Source organism: Lathyrus oleraceus, chromosome 6, assembly GCF_024323335.1.
Source record: "Lathyrus oleraceus cultivar Zhongwan6 chromosome 6, CAAS_Psat_ZW6_1.0, whole genome shotgun sequence".
Lineage (NCBI taxonomy): Eukaryota > Viridiplantae > Streptophyta > Magnoliopsida > Fabales > Fabaceae > Lathyrus > Lathyrus oleraceus.
The window spans coordinates 64188228-64200611 of record NC_066584.1 but is presented as its reverse complement, the minus strand read 5'-3'; positions in this window follow the sequence as shown (position 1 = coordinate 64200611).

Genomic DNA, 12384 nt, shown 5'->3' with positions numbered 1-12384 from the left:
GAAATTTAATGGTTTATAGAAAACCACTTATTAGAATAGACACCCTTAGAACATCATGAACATGATAATGGTTTTGAGAAGAGTTCTTTCATAATGCCTTAAAAGTTAATGCATGTCCTATCAATGTCTTGCTCTATTATGTTAATATCATTAGAACTTGATTGGTGAGTGTTTTACTTGATTTGGATTGAGAAAACCATGAAAATAATATGAAAATCTGGAATTTCACAGGTTTGATTCGAATCAGAGAAGTTCTGATTCGAATTAGAAGCCTTTTGGTTGGATTCAGGTTGAAATGATTCAAATCAAATTTAACACTTGATTTTGATCATTTTATGATTTTTTCACTTCTGGATGAAATGATTAGAATCAAATTTAACACTTGATTCTGATCATTTTCTGATTTTTCATTTCAAGATGAAATGATTCGAATCAAATTTAACACTTGATTCTGATCTTTTTTCTGATTTTTCACTTATGGCTTAACTGATTCAAATCAAATTTAACACTTGATTCTGATCATTTTCTGATTTTTCACTTCTGGTTGAAATGATTCGAATCAAATTTAACACTTGATTCTCATCATTTTCTGATTTTTCATTTCTAGATGAAATGATTCGAATCAAATTTAACACTTGATTCTGATCATTTTCTGATTTTTCACTTCTGGCTTAATTGATTCAAATCAAATTTAGCACTTGATTTTGATCATTTTATGATATTTCACTACTTACTGAATTGATTCAAATCAAATTTTACACTTGATTCGAATCATAAGGCATATTTTGCCTAAATGTTGTTTTTGTTTTCATCATAACTTATGTTTCATAACTTGGATTGGAGTGTCGTATTTTGCTTTGGAAAGTTACTCCAATGATCTATCATATGATCAATAAATATTATGTTTTTATATCAGTTGGTGAAGCATGATTAGTCCATGTTTTTTTATATGTTTATACACTAAGTTTAGTTACTCTAGTTACATGCCAATGTGATGACGTTACTTGTGATAATACCATGCACTGATGTTAGAATAATATCTTAATGATATGAATTATTGGATGCATGATCCTTTCTCACTTCAAATGGTGGGCATATGCCGCCATTTTTATTGTAAACTATCTGAAGTATTATGACTTAGTGGATACGATGATATCGTCCATTTATTTCCCCTTGTTTGTTCGTTCGGGTGGAACGTTCAGAAATGTTTGGTTTGGATATGCTTGAATACGGAGTGGGCCTTTATTGATAGGTGGTAAATAGCTTACCCTTAACACATATGAGCTATCTTATATAGTACTTGTGGGGCCCAATTGGGCGTACACTCACTTGTTGACTCACCCGAGGTGTGCTTGTAGGGCCCAATGAGGCATACACTCACTTGGATACACACATAAGGGATTGGTATGGTGGGGTCATATTATGTCGCCACATAAGCAATGTCACTTTGTTACTCACCATTGGCGGGGTTGTGTAGCCACTTAGGCGTAAATCCTTCATTACTCACTAGTGATATTGTCCAGTGGACTTGTGTAGTCATGTAGGTGTTTTGGAATTCACAGTTAACTCACATGTGTATTGATGGTTGATGGGGTTGTGTCGACACATAGACAATGACACTTAGTTAATCATCACAAATGGGGTTTTGTAGACACATAGGTGTAAATCCCTCGTTACTCATCTGAATCATCATGCGATGAGCTTGTGCAAGTCACTTGATGCTAGGAACTTGGTTACTCATCAAGGGTGTGCTTGCATGGCCTAGTAGAAGGTGTACATTACTTCGGGATTCTATCATACATGGGTACGGGTATGCATATGTGGTTGTGCTAACCTTGTTATGAGTTGGTGATTTTGGAGTTGTGTAGTCAAGGGACTTCCAATTCGATGTTATGTTGATAACCTAAAATTGGGTAGTCAAGGGACTTCTAATTCGATGTTATGTAATATATGTGTATTCCTGAAAATATAAGTAAGGAAACCTCTAAGCAATGGTGGATCCGTATATGACTATGCACCCTGTAGAGCCGGGTGGACCCATGAGATATGATGACTCACTAGGATTTAGTAATCTCGCCTCAATCCTATTTTTTTAGGTTACCGGTTAAAGTGAAGAATTTGTGAGAAGGTCAAGATCAAAGACTTGGACGAGCTAATGGCTTGAAGGTCGTACCTGGTCTTATTTTTCGTTGTTCATTCTATTATAGACATATGTATTGTATACATTTTAGCTATGGATTGCATTGTATACGATTTTCTTATGTCATCTTTAGCTTTTGTATGTTCTCAATACCAAAATTTTAATGTCTTAATGATATGGTTCTAGACACACATACTAGTGGGGAGTTATAGTTGGTATCAAAGCAGGTTGATTCTCGACCTAGCCATGAGATATCATCGACAATTATCTTCTTCCTCATATGTGTGTGTTGCTAGCCTAATTTCTACTATCATTGTATTCAATTGTTGAGCCTGATCAACTCACTGACTGTGTACGTGATTGATAGGATCACAACGGAGCCACCACGAGGACGTGCAACATCCGAGGTGAATCGAATGCATGTAGTAGAATTCGGTTAAGTAGGGGAGCGATGGAATTTCCAGGCGTAAGTGGAATGTCTAATATGGAATAGTCTATAACCTCAACTTTCATGGTAAGAGTTAAGGGAACTAGAATTTTCAAGATTTTGACTGGAGGAAGTGCACCTTTCATATGGTCCATGTAGGAGAGGAAGTTCAAGAGACACATGTAAGAAGTCTACGAAGGGGATGAACTTTGACTCAGTATGTTTGATTATCCAATCATTATTGCCAGTGACATATATGATTTGAGAACCTGTTGAATGGAGAACTTTGGGTGTTTAGATACAGATATCAGACCCTTTTGGTTGCCCTGGTGTGCAGGAAATACTTGAATCGACGAGGTGTTGGATTATAACTCTACTCAATTTACCCTAAGCAATAAGAAGTGATATAGTTAAGGATTTGCAGAATATGTGAATGCGTTGTTTTCCAATTTGGGAAAATCATATGTACCAAGTTGGAGAAGGGATTACTGTATCTCATTCCTTATTTTGACCTGCCTAAGTCCTAAACTAAACTAGGCGGCAATTGAGGTGAATGAATGTGCGGAGTATAGTAGGCCACGTTCCCTGCTAGTTATAGTTCATCTAACCCTGAGTAAGGTCGTAGAACTACACTAGGCATCGAGTGATTAGGTGAATAGAAACTAGTGGTTATCTAGAGAATTAGAGAGATGATTGCAGACTATGACATTAGTTGGAGCCATGGTGTTCATGCTGGTAGTATAATCATTAGAATCTCTTATGTGTGTTTTAGGTGGATGATCGCATGCGAGGCATAACCTTACGAGTTAAGTCTTATCAAGTCAAACCTATCTTGTTGTGTTCAGAGTGAGCAATCCCTAGGTGTGTGACACTCATAGGCTTTAGCGTCCTAAGGAGTGGGACTTAAAGAACTTGAAAGGAGATGATCTCAGTGGAGACTTGTACAGGCATCCGTCTGTCGTGACTATAGGATACAGATGGAGAATTTGTGAGAAGCCCGGGATCAATAAATTTTGATGAACTGATGGCTTGAAGACTGATAAGTTCCAAAATTGTGTTAAATATGTGTGTAGTTTAGTGTCACTTATTAACTTGTCTCATTTGATTTTCTTAGGTAAACCTCAAATTTTGTGTAAATATTGTGTAGTTTGCATTTTCATGTAAATATCTTTTGTTTGATCAAATTTGTGCAGTTTTGTAGGTTTTATAGCCTATTGGAAGCCTTAGATACTTGCTAGCACAAAGCAAGACCCAAAGATCTATTTTGGAATATTCAAAGTTTTGCAAAGTGGGCTTAGCGCGGTCCTAACGTGCTTAGAGAAACAAAAGGCAGGAGGAAATTGGGAGATTTGTGCTAGGAGTGTGCTTAGCGTGAATCAAGGTGGTTTAAGTGTATTTTTTCTGATCACGCTAAGCAAGCTATACACGGGCTTAGGGTGATTTCACTTTTTTAGCCCCTATATATTCATTTGTACACATATTTTTTAGTGAGGGTTTTGGGAAGTTTTAACCCCAATTCCATCACCATCATTTTTGTGGAGATTAGCGTAGAAACAACATTAGGGGTTACAATATTGAAGATCCGGAGTGCGATTTGCATCAATCTACTACACGTGGATAAATTCTTGTTCATCTTAATTCTTCTCTTTGTACCTCTCTTATTGGGTTTGTATGTAAGTTTACTTTGATAGTATATATATTTATTAATCATGGTGTTGTATACAATCTATTTTATGAATCTATATTGATATTATCCTTGTTTACTTGTTTATCTATTTATTTGAACCATTATTGAGAAATACTCTTCGAATCTAGATCTAGGATAATCATCTATTAGACGCTAAACTTTAGACATAGATTTAGATCTAACATTCACATTAGTATTAAATCTTAATGCTCCGTATTATTTGATAGGCTGAGAGATCGTGGATTAGACAATACGGCATAACTCTCGTCAGCATTGCAGACATGGACACTGATGTGAGCGATAGATGATGATATTGATAAGTGCTTTAGATTGTGTACAACTGATTGGTAGATTTGCGTATTAGATAGGTAGATGAAATTCATTCATGACGTGTTCTCTTCGTTACTTTAATTACTTGTGCATGTGTTTTACTTTACGATCTTTTTACTTTCAAACTCTTGCAAACATAAGCTTAGAAACGTAGAGACCGTTAAAAGGCATTTGATTCCGCATTAACCCCTGTGGAGACAATAAAACAAAATACTTACTTTTGCTTGCTACTTTACCACAACCAACAAAATGGCGTCGTTGCGGGGGATTGGTGTTTAGATATTGAAAGTATCACAATAGTTTCTATCTTTTTAAGCTATGTACATTTGTGTATAATATATAGATACTTGCATATAAACACCTATATATTGTATAGATACTTTCTTTGTACTTTTTTCCATACTTGTTTATATTATATATATATATATATATATATATTCTTATTTTCCATCATATTTGCTCAAGTGTTGGTTATGGGTAGCTTTTGGGTGAACAACTAGCCACACAAAAGAGGCAACATGGAGGAGCGTCTAATACATAAAGGCGTCGAGATAATGACGTAAAACAAGCGCTTGTTGGGAGGCAACCCAACCTTTTAATTCTTTAATAGCTTTTCATTTAGTAGTATACTTATTAAAGAGTAAGAGTGGATGGAAAGCTTAAAAAAAATTGGCATTTTTGAAAAACCTTGTTTTGCTGATGTCGCTTAGCGTAACTAGAGGGCGCTTAGCACGCTCTGCTACACATGGAAAAATATCTTATCCTTTTATCCACTTTCACCTAGGTCTTTTGACCCATTTTGAACTTATTTTGTTTTATGTTTAGTAGTAATTTAATTTTAAGTTGTTAAGTTGTTAGAAAATTGTTTTGTGTTTGTCCAAAAAGCTTGTCTTTGATTGGCTTGAGGAAACATGGAGTGATTGTTTCAAGTTTGAATGCGTCATCAAGAAAATGTTATGGTAATGATAAAAGTTTGAAAGGAAAGTGAATTGTTAAGGTAAATGTTTAATGCTTTTTATAACATAACATGAATATGAAACTTAGGCTTTATGTAAATGCCATGACATTCATTCTTTTGCAATACTTGTTCATAACTGAATCACTTTAGATCATATTCAAATATGAGGAGCCTTTCCATTGTTCACTATATGCATAGGATACCAATAATTCTTGTTTTAACTCGTTTGAATTATGTTTAATATTGAATTTATGTTGATTTGTATGAAAGCACTAAAATGATCAAGGCATTTTGTTTGGTTTTGAGCACAACCACTTGACCAAAAAGTAGCCTACATTGTGAGTGAGTGAGAAGTTGCTTACCCCTTTGAGCCTTGTGTCAGGATCCATTTTGATGTTAACTTGTGGAACTTGTACATAGCTAATTAGTTCATTGTTGATTTTAGATTGGATTCTGAACTTTTTTCTTGAACCCTCAACCATAAATTGTGGTTTGAATTTTTAACTTTGCCTTAGAAAGTTCGTGAGCAATCACATTACAATGATTGGTTGCATTTAAGTTGGGGAGAAAAGGTTGGTTGCTATGAGGTTGAGAAAGAAAAAGAAAAGAAAAAAGAAAAAGCATTGAAAAAGAAAAAAAAGAAAATAAATTGTGCTAATAAGTGAGTGAAAAGGTGTAACAATTGTGCAATGAGAGAAACATGAATGAAATTTGTGAATGTTTGAGATTGTGAGAAATGATCACTCTCACTTGATTAGGAAAGCTTTTGTTTCAATTACCTTGAGATAAGACCTTTCTTTGTTACCCAAGCCACATTACAACCCTTGAAGTCCTTGTGATTTGTGTTTTATGCTTTCGATATGAATTTTTCGGATAAATGAATAATTTGATCTAGATGTTAGTAAGATTATTGGGTGTGAGTCAAGTCCCTCATATTTGTTCTTCATCCATCGATGAAGTTGTATGTTAGGTGTGATTCATCTTTGAAAATGTATTGCTTTATAATTTTTGACATGTGTTTTGTGCTTAGAATTTGTTTCACAGTCATGGTATTATTGTAGTATAGTGGTAAGCATTGCTTAGCTTGTACTTTTGAAATTTGAACCATGCATTTGTTTCAGTTTGTAAAAAGTTGTTTGATCATAAAATCTTGGAGGTTGTTCTTGTTTCTTTAGGCTTGTTAGATTCTTGTTTGAAGATAAACAAAGTTTTAAGTTGGGAAGAGTTTGATAAGTTACAAAATTGTGTTATATATGTGTGTAGTTTAGTGTCACTTATTAACTTGTCTCATTTGATTTTCTTCGGTAAACCTCATTTTTTGTGTAAATATTGTGTAGGTTTCATTTTCATGTAAATATACTTTGTTTGATCAAATTTGTGCAGTTTTGTAGGTTTTATAGCCTATTGGAAGCCTTGAATACTTGCTAGCACAAAGCAAGACCCAAAGTTTCATTTTGGAAGATTCAAAGTTTTGCAAAGCGGGCTTAGCACGGTCCTAGCACGCTTAGAGAAACAAAAGGCAAGAGGAAATTGGGAGATTCACGCTAGGAGTGTGCTTAACGCGAATAAAGGCGGTTCAAGTGTATTTTTGTTGATCGCGCTAAGCGATCTCTGCACGGGATTAGCGCGGTTTCACTTTTTCAGCCCTTATATATATTCATTTGTACACATTTTTTTAGGGAGGGTTTTGGGAAATTTTAACCCCAATTCCGTCACTACCATTTTTTGTGGAGAGTAGCTTAGAAACAACTTTAGAGGTTGCAATCTTGAAGATCCAGAATGGGATTTGCATCAATCTACTTGACATGTGGAAACATTCTTATTCATCTTTATTCTTCTCTTTGTACCTCTCTTGTTTGGTTCTTATGTAAGTTTACTTTGATGGTATATATATTTATTAATTACGACATTGTATACGATCTATTTTATGAATCTATATCAATGTTATCCTTATTTACTTGTTTATCTATTGATTTGAACCGTTATTGATAAATACTCTTCGAATCTAGATCTAGGATAATCATTTGTTAGATGCTAAACTCTAGACATAGATTTAGATCTAACATTTGTGTGAGTATTGAACCTTAATGCTCCATATTATTTGATAGGCTGAGAGATCGTTGAATAGATAATACGGTAGAACTCTCGTCAATGTTGCAGACATGGATACTGATGTGAGCGATACGTGATGATATTGATAAGTGCTTTAGGTTGTGTACAATTGAGTAGTAGATTTGCATATTAGATAGGTGGATGAAATTCATTCCTGACGAGTTCTCTCTGTTACTTTAATTACTTGTGTATATGTTTTACTTTCCGCATCTTTTTACTTTCAAACTCTTGCAAACACAAGCTTAGAAACATAGAGATCATTGAATGGAATTTGATGTCGCGCTAATCCATGTGGAGATGATAAAAAATTACTTACTTTTACTTGATGCTTTACCGCAACCAACTAAGACCATACCTGTTCTTATTTTCCGCTGTGCATTCTTTTGTGGGCAAATATATTGTATACATTTTAGCTATAGATTTTGTATGTTCTAAGTACCAAAATTTTTACGTTTTACTAATATGATTCTAGACACATACTAGTGGGTTGTTACACGGTTAGTCTTCAAGCTTCAAACTAAGATTTTAGATGGGATGATCTTGAACCTTGGAGAGATTTTAACATCTTTAAGACCCTAATTTTGACCCTAAGATCCCTCATGGCATCATATCATTTGCTCAATGCATTACCTCAAGGATCATAGCATGTGTGGCTCCTTAACCCTAGAGGTGGGACTTGTGTGAGTGGTTTGAGACCACCAAGCATGCTTGAATTGTATACTATTGCTTTTATTACTTTGATTACTAACCAAAAGCATAAAAATATGTCACTAACTCTTTTTGTTTTGAAGCTCAAGTGATCATGTGCCACAATGCTCCTAGGAGGCTCCTAAGCTCAATGAAATGGCCAGATGAAGATGAGAGAAAGCATGAAAATGGTCTACAAAGCTCTTAATCATCATATATTGCTCCCAAGTATCTCAATTTTCCAATTTGATCAAGATAACCCAAGGGGCTTGAGGATTGTTTCCCAAGGAAACCCTAATTCAATTGTGCTTCAACTGTGCCTTGCTCATGAAGCAACCTCAACCTATGATCAAATTCAATCAAGGGAAGTTCTTTCATTCATTATTTTATGCATATATGAGGTTATGCGAGTATCCTCAATCATTCATTCATTAAGATTTGAAGTTTGGCCTTGAGAACTTGACCAGTCAAGTCATCTGACTAAAATGAGGATCACTGAGATACAACTTTTGATGTTGAAAGTTTTTCCATTTGAGGCTTGCATCATTGAAACAGAAGGGCTTGGAGTTGTTTGTTTTTGGAAAATTTTTCAAAGACATGTTTTGTACCCCAAACTTCAAAGTCAGTTTTCATAAATTTCCAAACTTCAAATGGATTTTTTCCCAACATAACGTTTACTCCTTATGTCAAGAGCTTTCCAACCATTACTCACATGACCATTTTTGGATTCTCCATGTGGGACTTTAGAAGAGGTGAATGTTTATGTTCAATTTTGCAATTCACATTATAACTTGATGTACAAGCTAATGCCAAGCCAGCTGCACGTCCGAATTATTTCCACTTGAGCTCATCTTGCATTTCCATCCATTTTTGGGCCTCACATGCGCCTGTATAGGCCCATGCATGGAGGACCCAAAATTCATGCACACGAGCATTGCACCTCATTTCCTCAAGCTCAGCTATAAATAGAAGTGTTATCTCATTCAAATTTCAACCTCAAGGTGATCTGAAACCCTGCAGAATTCAAAACCTAACCTTACTCAAAGGAATTTCAATTTTCATTTCTCAATTTCAAGCTTGAATTTCAAGACTTAATTCCTTAGCCTTGCATCCTCATCACATCTCCAGATCAAATTGGGATCAAAAGCTTGAAGAGACCGTGTTGTTCAAAGCTACATTTCAGAGGTATATCACTCACCTGTTTTGATTTGGATCTTGCTATACCATGTGAATTGCTTGAGTTTGAATAGTTTTCTGAAGTCCTCGAGCAAGAGGCAGGCCAGTGGTGGTCTTAATTTCATGAATTGTGACATTTCAGATCAAACACCATGATCTTCAAGCTCTTGTTTCTCTGTAAATAGAAACATTGAGGAAGATCCAAGGTTACAGGGGTGATGTACATCACCCGAGCTTCATTTTGATGCCTGGCTTGATTATTTTGGTTAACTTTTGAAACCCTGCGCGTGGTGGCCAGAGTTGGTTCTCTGGCCGGAGAAGATGGTGGTTTCCACCACCATCCCCACATGGATGCTTCATGTCCCTCAGATCTTGCTCAAATGTTATAATCGTGGCCATTGATTCATTTGACTTATTTTAATTCCAAATGTGATGCGCTTGACTTAAGACCATGGTGAGACCGCGCCTCTGGACCGTGTGATGGCGCCACGTCAATTAGTGAAGCAAATCCAATGGCAGTGCAATTTTCCTATTTTCTATTTTCTGTTTTATTTCCATTTAATTCCTTTTATTTTCAAAAATTCATAAATATTTTATTTGAAGTTACAAAAATATGAGACCAATGGCAAAAAAATTCTTGAAAAATCTAGTTTCATATTTTGATTTTTAATTATTTTTGTGACTTCATTTAATATTTTTTATGAATTATTTGGTTTTAATAGTTTTTAATTCATTTTAAATACTTTTTGATATCTGAAAATTCCAAAAATATTTTCTTAACACATATGAATCATGATGAGTCAATGAAAAATAGTCTCATCAATTTCTTAATTGATTTGAGATTTATTTGAGATTTTAATTCATATTGTGTTATTTGTATTGTTTTTAATTGTTTTAAAATAGTTTCTTATTTCAAAATTTGTTGAAAAAGTTTGTCAAACCTTGTTTGACCATGTTAGACCTATGAGAATTTAATTGGACTTGTTTAAGTTGATTTGAATTGAATTTGAGGTTTGACCATATTTTGTTTATTTTAATTTTGCATTTATTTTACTTCCAAAAATACCAAAAAATATGGTTGACTTGTTGACTTCTAATCTTCATTTCTCTTCTGTTTAGCATTGGTTGATGATGATTTGATTCACTTTTGACCAATTGCATTTGACTTTTGAATTCTCCTTTTATTCATTTCATCTTCATCTTATTTCTTCTTATTTTGGCCAATGAGTTAATGTCTTATGGTTAGTCTTGACATATGAGAGGTTTAACCTTCTTTGATCCAAATCATACTCAACTTGATCCATGATCAAGTGAGTTGATTTGTGTCCAAGATAGGTTGCTTCTTGGTCAAGCAAAAAACCTAAAGTCTATACAAGGATTTCCTCTTTTCTTTTGGCATGGCAAGTTGTAGGAGCTTGGCTTACTAATCATGATCTCTAACTTGTGTTTATTTACCTATAGTTTTATTGAACGACCTCAGATAGGTGTGACTACTACATTAGTCCACTTACGATTGCTTAACATAGCGCTAAATTGTCTTATGACCAACTAACATAACCACTAACTACTAACTTTAATTCAAGCATTTAATTTCTTGCAATTTACTTTAATACAATTTACTTCTTGCTCATTTATTCATATTGCTTTTCATTTTGCTCACTTGAGCACATATTTTATGTTTAAGCCATTTTCCCTTTGCTCATTTGAGCTCATTATTGTATATAAATATATTGTTGCTTTGTGTTTGTTTTGTCTTTGTTTGTGTAAACCCAATGCATAAAGGAGAAAGGACTTAGAATTAGGACCTTACCCATGCTTAAAGGAGTTCAAGAGCAACTAGGTCTCATGCCTTTATAATGCTAAACTTGTTGAAGAGTAACTAGGCCTCATGCCTTTAGAATGCTAAGTCTTAAAGTTGACTTCAAAGGACTTCCTAATCTAAACTCATTCTTTGTCCATTCCTCTTATTGTGTTGTGAACTTTTGATGTTTGTTCTTGTGTGATAGGGATTCCATCTTGAGATGGTAAGAAGGACCATTGTCATGAGTAGCCAAGTTAAGAGAGACAAGCCAAATGGAGATCCTAGGAGCTTGAATATAATATTTGTTTAATTGCTTGAGTGATTGCTAAGTCCAAAGGAAAGGAGCATCTTGAATCATCTCTATGATTTCAAGAAAAGGAACTCCAAGGGTTTCATCTCTTCTCTTATCTTTGTGTGCTTTAGGACTAGCCCTTCTCTTCTTCTCTCCACTCTAACCCAAGCCAAATTCATTTATGTGCAAACTTTGACTTTGTTTCAAATTAAAAACCTAGGCCTTTTGCCTTTGATTTTTCAAACTCTTTTCTTCAATACTCATTGTGAATAAACCTTAATTCAACTTTGACTTCATTTTGTAAATAAATCAAACTTGTAAATATAACTCACTTCAAGTTGATTTTGTGGTTCCAATGTCCATCTTTGCTAAAACATTTCATAAACATTAGCCATAGGTTTGAGTTATCATAGTGGTTGATGTAAACCTCACCTTATCCTTAGTGATTGAACTATAAGTCTTCCATACTTATTATAGGGTTAACCCCTCACTAGTATGTTGAAGTTCTCCTCACATGGTGGATTGTCGGTTTAGGTTGAGTTTTCTCCCTTTGATAACAAAAGACCTTAAGGCTTTTGATCTAATCAATTCACTAATCTTTGTGATTTTTACCCCCGAACTACGAGGTTTTGATCCTACCTTTGTGATGGTACGTAGGCAATGGGTTCATCCAATCAAACAACAAAATTATAAATATAATCTATTCTTTTCTCATCTCCTCAATCTTTTGCACATATTTTCACAAATACCAACTTACAACACACAAAAAGAGGT